Genomic DNA, 12,328 nt, shown 5'->3' with positions numbered 1-12,328 from the left:
GAGTAGGCACCGGAACGAGAATTATCGAGTCCGTGGAATTTTTGAGCCCAAGACCCGCCGAGGCGGGGAATTGAACCCTGGTCCAGGACCGATCTCAGCTTCCGGGTCTGCCGCCTCTAACCCCTGAGCCACACTTCTCCACTGAATTTGTGGGGTCATTTGAAGCATCATGATGATAAATATGTATTCTTTTTGGCACATACTGTAAGGGGGTTACCAACTGAGTTCTGTAGTGTGTCCTTTTAATGGACCCGTAATTTAATAAAAAAGGTTTGCTCTAGGTATGGTTTGCCCACAACTAAAAGTATATAGTTTGAAATCACTAGTTTTTCTTGAACGCCAAGGCCCGAATTTATCAAGGTTTTGCATCCCCCTAGCAGCACTAAAGGGGAAGCATGGGCGACACAAAACCTAAATGAGGTTACATCCTACGTGGCTTGATAAATCTAGAGTAACCCAAGGCAGCGCAAATTACTGCCTAGCGTTACTCAGCAGCAGGAGGCTTGCCATGGGTGGAGCGTGGATGTTCCCACCCATCCACCCATGCATTCCCACACATTCCCAAATTTACCAACTCTGGTTGACCTGGGAATGCGGCAGAATTGTAAGTCTTCCCATCAGAGGAGCAACAAGGAGAAATATCTTTCTAAGTGTGCTACACTGTGCAGCACATGTAGAAAGAGGAACAAGCTTCTGAGGATTGTTTTTGTGCAGGAAGGTATTCCTTCCTGCCAGAAACAATCTTGCCATCAACGCAGGCACCCTTGCATCATGGGGCAAGGGTGCTTGCGTTGGCGCCAGGCAGCAGTTTGTGCCCTAGTGCAGGCAGAGAGCAGGAATGCTCTGTATAATGCTAAATACCGCATGTTCCTGCACTTTCACGCAGCACAGCAAGGTGGCTTGCTGCGTTGCGTGAAAGATTCATAAATATGGGCCTAGATCTTTTTGCACATTTTGTAGAATGCATCTTATACTTTGTGTAATTGTAATATGATTTCAAAATAATGACACGTATGCACAGTGCTTCTATTGCGACCCTGGACCCCGTATCACTATAATTATGTTGCTATTCCCAGGGCCACTGGAATTATACGATTTTGCTGCAGAGGCATTTTAAGCATAATTTTGGATTTCACGCATTTGCCGCATAATACATCGTCTGCAGCATAACCCATAGATTTAATTTTTTTTAAAAAACGTTTCTTGCTCAAACAGATCAAAAGTTACTAAAACACAGAAACACATGTTCCTGCACAGTGGAAGGTCCTTTAAAAAACCTGATTAGCATATTTCTGTTGCTTCTTGCTGTATTTGGGTGTCAGACTGGTTCTAATGAGGGGAACCCTTTGCACAGATAATTTCAGGGCCAGCTTTTGGGCAGTGCAACTGGTGCAGCCGCAATGAGTGCTGACGTGTGGAGGGGGCGCCGACCTGGGGGGGGGGGGGGTGGTCACTATGTTTAGCAATAGCTTATGATTGGAGAGATGAGGGACACTTTTGCCCCGTGGTAGTGGGAGCATCTGAGGAGGCGGTCATGTGGTGTGGGGGAGCCAAAAATGATTGTCGCACCGGGCACTACCAGCACTAAAGCCAGACCTGGATAATGTTAAAGTGTAAAAATGATAAAATAATGAGGTCATATTATCACAAAATGTGCAGCGCTATGCAGCATTATTTGCCTCTTCTTGCCGTACAATTTAGTTACCCTGCTGCATAATTTGGTCCTCCCCTACTGCACAATTCCAGTTGCCCTGTCTATTCCTCACTGCACCAACTAGGATTCAATTCTGTGGCTCATACACACAGATGGCTGCAGTGATTGCATGTACCAACTGAGCATTTATAACCTAAAAACACAGCTTTTTTCAGTTATGTTGTGTGCTGTTACCTGAAGGTGAATGTCGACACCTGCAAGCAACCCTAACATATTGAAATTGCCTGTGGCAAATCTTGCCACTGCTTATGAATCAAAGAAGGGAGAAGAAAAGCAGACAAAAAGGTACTCATAATTTGCCTTTTCTTGCTGCTCAATTTAGTTAACCCTGCCGCATAACTTTGTCCTCCCCTACCGCACAATTCCAGTGGCCCTGTCTATTCCTCACTGCGCCATCTAGGATTCAATTCAGTTGCTCATACATAAAGACAGATGCTGTGATTGCATGAACCAACTGAGCATTCATAAACAAAAAAGACTGCATTTTTCAGTTAAGTGGTGTGCGCTAAATTCTATGAGCCTCATTTATGAAAAGTGAGGCATCGCTGCGTGAAAACAGCGATGCCTCATTTATCATTGCGCCCTCCTTGCGACACCAATGATGCGCCATATTTACACTATGACGCATCATGTCGCAAGGCGTTACAGATACATCAGTATTTCTGACGTACAAGCCCCATGTGAAAGGGCCTGCGTCAGTCTTACGCCTGCTGTGAGGTAGGCGAAAGATTTTGACGCATTTGAGTCCTAGAAGTGGCGCAGTGAATTCTCATAGATTTCACTGCGTCACTTCCATGACCCTTTCTTGCGTCAATACGCCCCCCTTGTATACATTATACCTGGCGCAGGTATAATGTGGCGCAGGGGTTTACAAAGTGACACATCTACCTAGATGCGTCACTTTGTAAATATGGCGCAAAAAGCGCATTTTTTACGCCACTGGTGTGTCACAAAAAGTGACGCACCGGCGGCGTAAAAGTGACGCACAGCCTCATAAATGAGGCCCTATATGTTGTTACCTGAAGGTGAATGTCGACACCTGCAAGCAACGGAAATAGCCTGTGGCGTATCTTGCCAGGACTTATGAATCCAAGGAGGGAGATGGAAGCAGACAAACACGGCTTCCATATGTAATGTAGATCAAATCAAAAATGGGAGTGAAACTCACAAATCTCGATACCAGAGTCTCACAAGGATTGTCTCGGAAACCATCAAGCACTGCACTGGAGTGGTATAGCAGGCATCCTCAACATTGGGTCTCCTTCTTGGGTTCTGAGTTCTGAACAAGAAACTGACCCACGTTGAGTTCTTATTTATGCAGCTTTTTTCAGTTTCTGAGAGGATGCTAACATACCTAACACCTGCTATTAAAGCTCGCAGGGGCTTACTCCGAGTCCGTGTTGTTTCTCTCTTAAGGCCGGCAGGCCGCCATAAATAATCTCTCAATATGCACAGGGTTCAGCGGGGTGACACCTTTACCGGAACGGAAGAAAGGGAGAGCGAGGCACCCCCCCCGCGGAGGCAAAGAATGTCCAATAATCCTCCAGGCGGCTGGAGAGCGGCCCAGCGCCCGTGGATTCAGCAGACGGGAAAGATGCTGCATTGCATCATGATCTCAGCACGTAAAGATGTGCTCCGGGCTAAAAATAGATCTCAAGAAGGGCTGCACTGCGCATGCGGAACAGGGGATAATGGGACGGAGCGTTGTCAGGGACTGGGGGCAATTTCGAGCAGCACACTCACGGTTTGTTGCTGCGGATAAACAATGCCTCTTCTGAAGTACTGGAACACTTCACTCGTTTCTCACCCTGCCTGTGAAACCTTAGGCTTTTTAGGTAAACTATTTGATGAACTATGCTTTATAATGGATCTTGTGTCTCAGCTAACCATCCCATAACCTACGGAAGAAGGTACAATGCGGAGCTAAAATTAAAAATTTTCAGGGGCTGCTTTTAGCTCCCAGACCAAACTACACGGCCTCCTTTTTGGGTTTGGGAAGCTGTCTTGTAGATAAGTATGCAGTGCTTAATTTGCAAAAAGTAAATAAATAAGTACGTAAATAAATACATACGTATATATATATATAAATAGTACACATAAGTGCAGGGATGGCTTACATTTATATGCCGCTTTCAACCACCACCATACTGCACTCCATATTTGTATCTCACTCTTACACAGGCTCTTTTTCATCCTTGCCTTCTCCTATTGCTTTTTCCCTAATTTCACTTCCTACATCTTTCTGGGTTTGCTGCCTTTCTTTTTCTTCTCTGAGCCTGAAAATTAAGCCCCTGTTTCAAAAAATAAGACCAGTGGCCACCTCTGTACACATGAAACACCCTGAAGTCTACCTGAAACTGACATTACACTTTCTTTTTTTTAAAATTCTTTTTATTAACCAAGAAAAACAAATGCTTTAGTTTGACACAGAACAAGTATACATGTCAGGTGGTTTAGCTTAGGCCTAGACACAGATACATACATATTGCGCAATCCCGCTGGCCCAGAATTCCCTCTCAGGATGTCAGGGATATCATCGATCCCACAAGCCCCGGTCAGAGTCCTTCCCCACTTTACTTGCCTAGGTCCCTGTAAGTTGCACATGCCCCCCATATCTTTTCCCATTTGCGTGGGCACCCTGTGCCCTGGTAAATTGTCTGTTCGGGCCGTTGCCACCAGTCCAAGTCCCTTTCCCAGGACGCTACCGTTGGTACCTCCTCAGCCCCCCATAACCGGGCTATGTTCCTTCTTGCAACAACACCTGCCAGTGCAAGCCATGTTTTTGCCCATTTGGGCCAGACAGTCTCCCCGTCACCCCAAGGATGTGCCATCTCGCATCCGCCGGGACTGGGGACCCAACCACCGTGGACATTACTCGGGCCAGTCTACCCCAGTACCTTTGAATCTTGGGGCAAACCCAGAATATGTGAAATAATGTTCCGGTCTGCCCACAGCCCCTGGCACACTTACCAGACACACATCTTCCAATACAAAGCTGCACTGTGCTTGGGCATATGACCTATGTAGGATTCTGAGTTGAATTAAGCGGAATCACGCTCTCACAGCAATTTCTCTAGGGCACTGCAGGGCTTCTGCTCAGTCGTCGTCTTCGAGTAGCCACACATCAGCTTCCAAAACCTCCCTCAATGGTCCCAATGGGTCTGGTGAGTTGGTAACCAGCTTATTTGTGAGGGATATCGCCCTCTCTATCATTGGGTCAAGTAGGAGTCTATCCTCCAGTGGTGTGTACTCTGGCAGCGAGTCCCCTTCCTTCAAATGACAGTAGACAGCATGGCGCAGTTGTAGATACCTCAAATACTCGCCCTTTACCATATGATATTCTGTTTGAAGAGTGCCAAATTCAATCATTTTCCCTTTTTTCCAGACATCGCCCAGGAGGTCTTTTCCTCTATTGCTCCAGCTAGAGAAGCCCCGAAGGCGCACCGACTCTCTCAAGAGATCTCCCTTTCATAGCGGGGTTAGTTCGGTGAGTTTAGTTTCCCCCCCAGTCATTTTTGTTGCCTTCTGCCATGCTGCAACCACCGGCTGAGTGTGAATTGGGAGGGTCTTAGTACACTTCCTTTTCGAATAGAGCGCAGAGAGATAACCACCCTTGCTCAAAGCCATTCGGTCAACCAGATAAGCTGGCTCCTCGGTCGTAGAGAATACTCACCTATTAACATTAATAAGTTGAGTTGCCCAGTAGCATTTTCTGATATCAGGCACAGCCAGACCTCCCTCATATACCCCCTGTTGTAGTTTTCGTAGTGCAATTCTGGGACTGCCCCTTCCCCATAACAGCGTGCGTTGCTCTGACTCAATCGCACAAAAAAAGGTCTCTGGGATCAGATACGGGGTGTTCTGTAATGCATACAGCAGGCGCGGGAGGGCCATCATTTTAAACAAAACTGGCGTCGCCAATGGACCACGTCACCCTTTAGTCTATCCAGTTGTGCATTTACATTTAACTGCATAAATTCCCCCTCTGATTGGTAATCCAAATGCCCAGGTGTTAGAAGGTTTCCTTGTGCACCAACTCCCTGCACACGGACGTCAAAACGGGTGGCTTGGCCGCCAGGGAAAACACTAGAGACTTGTCCCAGTTTATGCGATACCCAGAGTACGCCCCACAAGATTGTATGATGTGAATGAGTCTATGTAATATCTGTTGGGGTCTGTGGGCATAGAGCAGGATGTCGTCCACATAGAGGATCTTAATTTCATAGTTGAGTAACGAGATAGGCCTGTAAGAGCTACAACAATTCTGGGGCTTGCCCTTTTTAGGGATAACCACTATGGTGGCTGTTCGCAGGTCTATCAGCAGCTGATCCACCTCCCGCGCCTCTTGAAACATATTGAGCATGTATGGTGCGATAGTCCCCGTGGCACACTTAAACGATTCCGCAGGAAAGCCATTTGGGTCCCCCGCTTTCCCTGACTGCAGGTCACCCATGGCCCCTTCTATTTCTTCAATCGTCTGGTCCGTCTCAGTCATGTCCAGCTCCTCTACACTCAGCACCGGGAGCTTTATGTCTTTCAGCAGCTCGTTGCAATCCAGTTTCCCTCCCTCAGTCTGTGATTGATAAAGCTCCTCATAGTATTGAGCAAACGCATCTTCTATTTCCGCACCTGCTACCCGCTGTGTACCCTCAGGGGCCTGGATTTCAGAAACCCAGTTACAGCTTCTGTCTCTCCTCTCAAGCCATGCAATAAGCGTATTGGCTTTGTCACCAAGTAGATTCGTCGTTGTGTAGCTTTCGCATGCACCTGGGACGTATTTTCTCCTAGATCTCTAAGCTCATCTGTTTAAGCCGAAGCTCGTGTTTACAGTCAGCCTCATTCCCCTAATCTGAATCCATTGCTGACTCCAGTGACAACATTTCTTGTTCAAGACTGTCACACTGCGTGCGCTTCTCCTTACACTGAGCCCCAGCTGTCACCTGCACAAAGTCCCTAGCAACCGTCTTGTACGCCTCCCACAGTACGCAATGGGATTGTACAGTCCCTGAGTTTTCGGCAAAATATTGTTCTACGCGTTCCCTGTATTTGTCCTGGAAGTCGTGATCCCTAAACAAATAAGGGTCGAGACGTGGCGGCACAGTCCAGTTTCTTGCTGGGCCATGAATATGTACCTTAACTGGGGAGTGATCCGATATTCCACGGGCCTTGTGGCATCCAGCCTGAAAAAGCCCGGCGGACAAAGTGTGTGTAAAGATTTAGTCCAATCGCGCACCGCTGCCATGTGCCGCTGAGATATGGGTATATTGACTTGTGCCAGGGTTGTGCATTCTCCAAAGGACCACCAGCCCCATTGCGTTAGCAAAAACATTAAACGGCTGCGGCCCCCTAACTCTCTGGGACTGTGTGTCACGGTCCAGTTCCAATGACATTGTCTCATTCATGTCCCCATTCATTCAGGGTGAGTCCCTCCCACTTCCTGGAGAGTGCCACATATCATCCCAAATGGTCGCACCAGGTGCGGTTCAATACCAGTGGCATCAAGTTTTTGATCAAAATTGCCATCCCGGCCAGCGGCGAACCTAGCATTGCCATAAGTGTGTATCCAAACAGAGTCAGAGCTAGGTAATTGTTACCTGTCAGGTGCGTCTCCTACAGGAGCACAATATCTGGGGAGTGTCTATGCAGATACTGTAGTACCATGGTCCGTTTAATTTTATCCCGCAGCCCATTCACATTCCATGATATCACCTTTAGTCTGCTAGTTGGTTGTGAGGCCATCTGGGAGCCGTGCACTTCCCATGTCCCCCCCTCCTCCCGCCCCTCCCATTCAGCCCACCACCACCCATCCCGAATATACAGCAAAACGGAAGCATTATGAACACAACTTTTCGCAACCAAATCCCATGAACAAATCCCCCCCTCCCTGCTACCCTGCATTGTAGGTCTAAAACTACCCACATCCCCAACTAGCAGAGCGCCTGTTGCCCAATAAACAGACTGATAATGTAGGGGGTGCAGAGTGCCACCTCCCTTAAATCTCCTGAGGGCCCAACCAAGCCCAAGTTCTTAAATGGTTGTTGCAGTATACAATCCGTATCCCACTGCGGCTTATGAACATGCAGGCCCACCCACCTTGTCAAGTGCATGTAGCCTTGTGCTTAACTCAGTCCGCGCGACCACTGTAAGTCCCATTGTCAATTCTTCGGGGATACTTGGATTACTTTTGACGATTCTCTGAGTCTGGTGGGTTCAGCGATCTCGACCTACTGGAGCGCTCCCCACACGTGTCTGTCCCTACTCGCCCATTTGGAGACCCGATTGCGGACTCCGAATTCCTCTCCAGACCCCCCTTTGGTTTTGGGCGTACTTCTGGGGGCGCCCCGCCTCAAGCCATTTCTGAACTTCCGACAGGGCTGTGAAGAACCATGACTTACCATTGCCAATCACTTTAAGTTTGGCCGGGAAGAGCATCATGTACTTTATTCCTTTTTCCCCGGAGTGCACGTTTTACTTTGTCGTAGGTGCGTCGCTCCTGTTGCACCTTCAGAGTGAAGTCCGGGAAGAATCTTACGGTCACGTTCTCCTAGGCAAGATCACCCTGTAGTCTGGCCGCTTATCAGATGGCATCCCGGTCCCTATAATTCAGAATCCTGGCAATGATAGTTCTAGGGAGAGCCCCAGGTTTTGGTAGGGGGAACGGTGCCCTGTGTGCTCTCTCCACTGTGAAAAAAGTGGACAGTCGTTTAGGTTTCAGATGGTTCAAAATTATGTCTTCAAGGAAGAGGTCTACGCTAGGGCTTTCCGCCCCCTTCTGGATCCCCACCACCCTTATGTTGTTCCCATTGGCCCTCCCTTCTTGATCCTCCAGTTTCAGGGTGACTTGTTTGTGTTGCTGGATCAGTTGCTGGTCCTTTTCTTCTAGTTTACGTGTGGCAGCTTGGATATCTGTGATACTAGTCTCGGCCGCAGCAACCCTCTCTGAGGTTTTTTCATTCCGTCCTCATTAAGTTCATTTCTATTGTGACTTTATCAATTTTGGTCTCTAATGTTGTTCCAAGTGTCTGGATGGCCGCCAATATTGATCCAAGCGATGGTTCTGGTGCATCGTCCTGTTCTCCGCTATCTCCCCCTTCTGTCTGTAATTGTTTAGGGATCGTATATTTGTCCAACTTGTTGGACTGCACTGTCGAGGCCTCCTTAGGCTTCATTGTGTCGAGTTCCAACGTTCAGTGGATTTATGTATGGCGGGCACTCTAAGTTCACACGGCCGTCCCGAGTGTCGTTCCAATCTCAGTGCAAGGTATATTAGTCTACAGAACCTACATAAAACTACCAGGTCTGCTGCCCCCACCCATGTGAGGTGACTGCTGCGCTCGATCTCTGCTCCAGAGTGTTCTTGCAGCGCACACCTAGGATATGGAAAGGGCTGTGGTTCGGCCTTTTCCTAGTTCTCCAAGGAATGAGGAGGTGTCACGCTGCCCCTGTCGCCCAGCCAGCCCGGGCCCACGCTGCACCGGTGTTGCCGGCCCCCGCTGAAATTATAGGCACCTGTGGGTGGGGGGCTCTTCTCCTGTCCTGCCCACGTGGTCTGCTTAAATGTCCTCATTTGACTGGAGCCTGAAGCACACCCTTCATTTATCCGAAAGTTTCTGTAAATTGTCTTTGTCAAGTTTGGCGTGCATACTCGTTCATTTATGTTATGTTATGTTATGTTAACGCCATGTAAACTACCAACAGAATGTGACACGTTGCATTGCGTGTCACGGAAGAGTTGCACAGCCTCATTCACATTTGTGAGCAAATTTAACCACATACTCAATATTGTTCTCAAAATTCATCCAGTTTATTCTTAATGTTTAAACCATGTTTTATCCGTCACATCACAGACATAAAGTTTCATATTTTCACGCATTTTCATTTGCACAGGCACGTGTAAACTTAATTTCTCCGTCTCATACAGTTCACCCAATGCATTTCGGTCGCTTTTAGACCTTCTTCAGGCATATCTACAATAATTAAAAAGCATGCGTCAATCCGTGACACGCAATGCAACGTGTCACATTCTGTTGGCTGCTTAAATGTCCGCCACCCAGCCTCACTTGCCCCCACAGGACTCACTCTGTAGTGTAGTTCATATATCCCTAATAGGCTCTGCACATTGAAATAATATACACTATAGATTTGACATAGGACTGAGGTCAGTATATCTCTATCGAGTACATTAAACTTAATTGTGTGTGCCAGCTAACTCAGAAGTCACTAGAAAACTTTCTCAAATAAATAAGAAGGGATTAGTCTCTGACAACCGCATAAACATGACAACTTTGTTTCCCTTAGAGTCAGAACAATATCTTCAGAGTCGTGGAAACAATAGATAACTATTTCACTCAGTCAATCGTGCATGCATCGTTTTTACAGAGTTTGCACAGAAATAGAGAGACGGGCGTTTCAATAATAAGGGTTTATTGAACAGTCTTCTTTCTCATGCAAGAGAGGTAAACTGCTACAATCGTAAGACAGAATGCGAAGTATAATGCGTACAGCGTAAACAGTTATATAAAATAATACTGTAATAGCATTGTCTGTTGCTATGACATATATAAAAATACATACATAAATAACACAGGCTAAAATATTCAACTGGTGCTTCTAAAATACGCCTACCCCAGTGTACCTAACCTAGGTCTAGTACGAGGGAAGAAGTAGGTGCTGCCTTAACTATAGTTTCATTTTGCCAAGAATTGCCAAAGGTTTCTCTAGGTTCTAATCAGCTCCATACCTTAGAATGAGAGAGGTTGGTATCTCTTTCCCGGTACTCGATTTCCCAACACCCCGCAAGGGGAGTCAGAAACTCTGGTGCTGGATTCTCGGCAGGAGGATGACAGCTTCTGGTCAGTACGTCAGCTGGGGAGTTGGCTTCCTTCGGTACTTGCTGTGGCGAGCTGCGTCATGCAAGTAGGTAGTCGAACCGCACCGAACCACACAGTGCTTTTCCATAGCAAGTGAAGGTATATTTATACCTTGAAGGTGTTTAGGAATGGCAGTATTGACATTAAAGTCGTGCATATGAATGTCATGAATGAACCCCTAAGGAATAGATGTTCATGCATAATAAATGAGTTCTTGGAGAAATCAATATCCAGGCAAGGGGAAGTACCTAAAGCTTAAGAGTCTAGTTTTCCAAGAAGTCGTTGTGACTTAGATGAACGGATGTAACTAGCCATGCCTGTATTTTGGTAGCATGGGCTATGCCTAAATATGGACTGGATTTCTATGCCTATATAGGGGCAATGTCAATTATACCTATATTATGGCATGAATCGGGAAATGCATACGGAATCTAAATCGAAACACAACAACTCTGTCCGGCCGCACACTTCTCCGCGGCTGTCCGCTGGTGCCCTGCCTCTTCGCTTGTACCAGACAGGAGTGCCAACAGGTCTACAGGATCACGGGAGGTGCCACACTGCCCCAGACGCCCAGTCAGCTTGGGCACGCGCCACAGGAACACTCCAGGCACTCGATGATTTAGTTGGCACCTGTGAGGGAGGGGGCTCCTCTTCTGACCCGCCCGCGCAGTACGTGGAATGGACCGCCGCCCTATTTTCACTGCCTCCACAGGGCTCACTCATCCGCCCGCGTTCCTCCCGGCTGCCGCCCGTTGCTCCTGGCATCACAGCTCTCACCGGTCAAAAGTGGTGGTGAGTTCACAGGATCACAGGAGCCCGGCCCATTAAGTTCTCTCACACTCTCTTCTCCTGCCTGCATCTGTGCTGCGCAGCCTGCCCCAGCGTGCGTCTCACTCCAGCACCCCCAGCATCTTCATGGGCCCTCACCCCATGCGGTCTCACAGGACCATCACTGCCCTCTCCGAATTCACAGGACGTGCCATCCGTCAGTGGGCGCCAAACACCGGTGCGCGATGTTGCACAGACATGCACTAGGTTTCGGTGTTGCAACAACAGGATTTAGAGTGGAAATTTACGTGCTTCCGTTAAGGCCCCGTCGGAGTTCTCGCTTTACGCTGCCATCTTGGCAGACGCAAGGCCACACCCCGACATTACATTTTCAAGTCATCAGTAACTTGAAATAGGTCATACGTCCGAGACAAAAATACTGCTAGTCAACTGACCTCCATCCTTTAATCTCAGTATGCCACAACCCCACGCATACCCATTGCGGGAGTTTTCCCGATGAATGGGATTTCTGAATACTTTTTGTCTGTGTTTCAACCTGGAAAAATATGCAACATTATCATGTAATTACAAACAATAATGTAATGTAGCGGGAATTCCATTCTCCTACAGAATTGTGCATAGAGACCTGGAACCTCGGTGAATTAGGATGGCCCAAAACTCACCTCAGTACCCAAAATCCCCTTACCGAGCTAGCTACAGTGTCTCATTGGTCATAACAAACTCCCAATGTTTAGACAGACCAGAACATGAACTCAGAATACCTCAGGTATTGTGGACACATGAACACTCTTTCGTTATATAACCATCACAAACCAGAACGTGGAGTAAAAGAGGACACGTGCATGTTTGAAATATTTATTTACTAATGCAAGGTTCTCAAACGCAGTATCTTGTATAATACTAGCAAACATATTATAAGCAACAAAGTTATCAGCATAGTTATCAGTCCATAAAA

The sequence above is a fragment of the Lissotriton vulgaris genome, chromosome 3_1 (assembly GCF_964263255.1).
Source record: "Lissotriton vulgaris chromosome 3_1, aLisVul1.2, whole genome shotgun sequence".
NCBI classification, from domain to species: domain Eukaryota; kingdom Metazoa; phylum Chordata; class Amphibia; order Caudata; family Salamandridae; genus Lissotriton; species Lissotriton vulgaris.
This window is presented reverse-complemented; position numbering follows the sequence as displayed.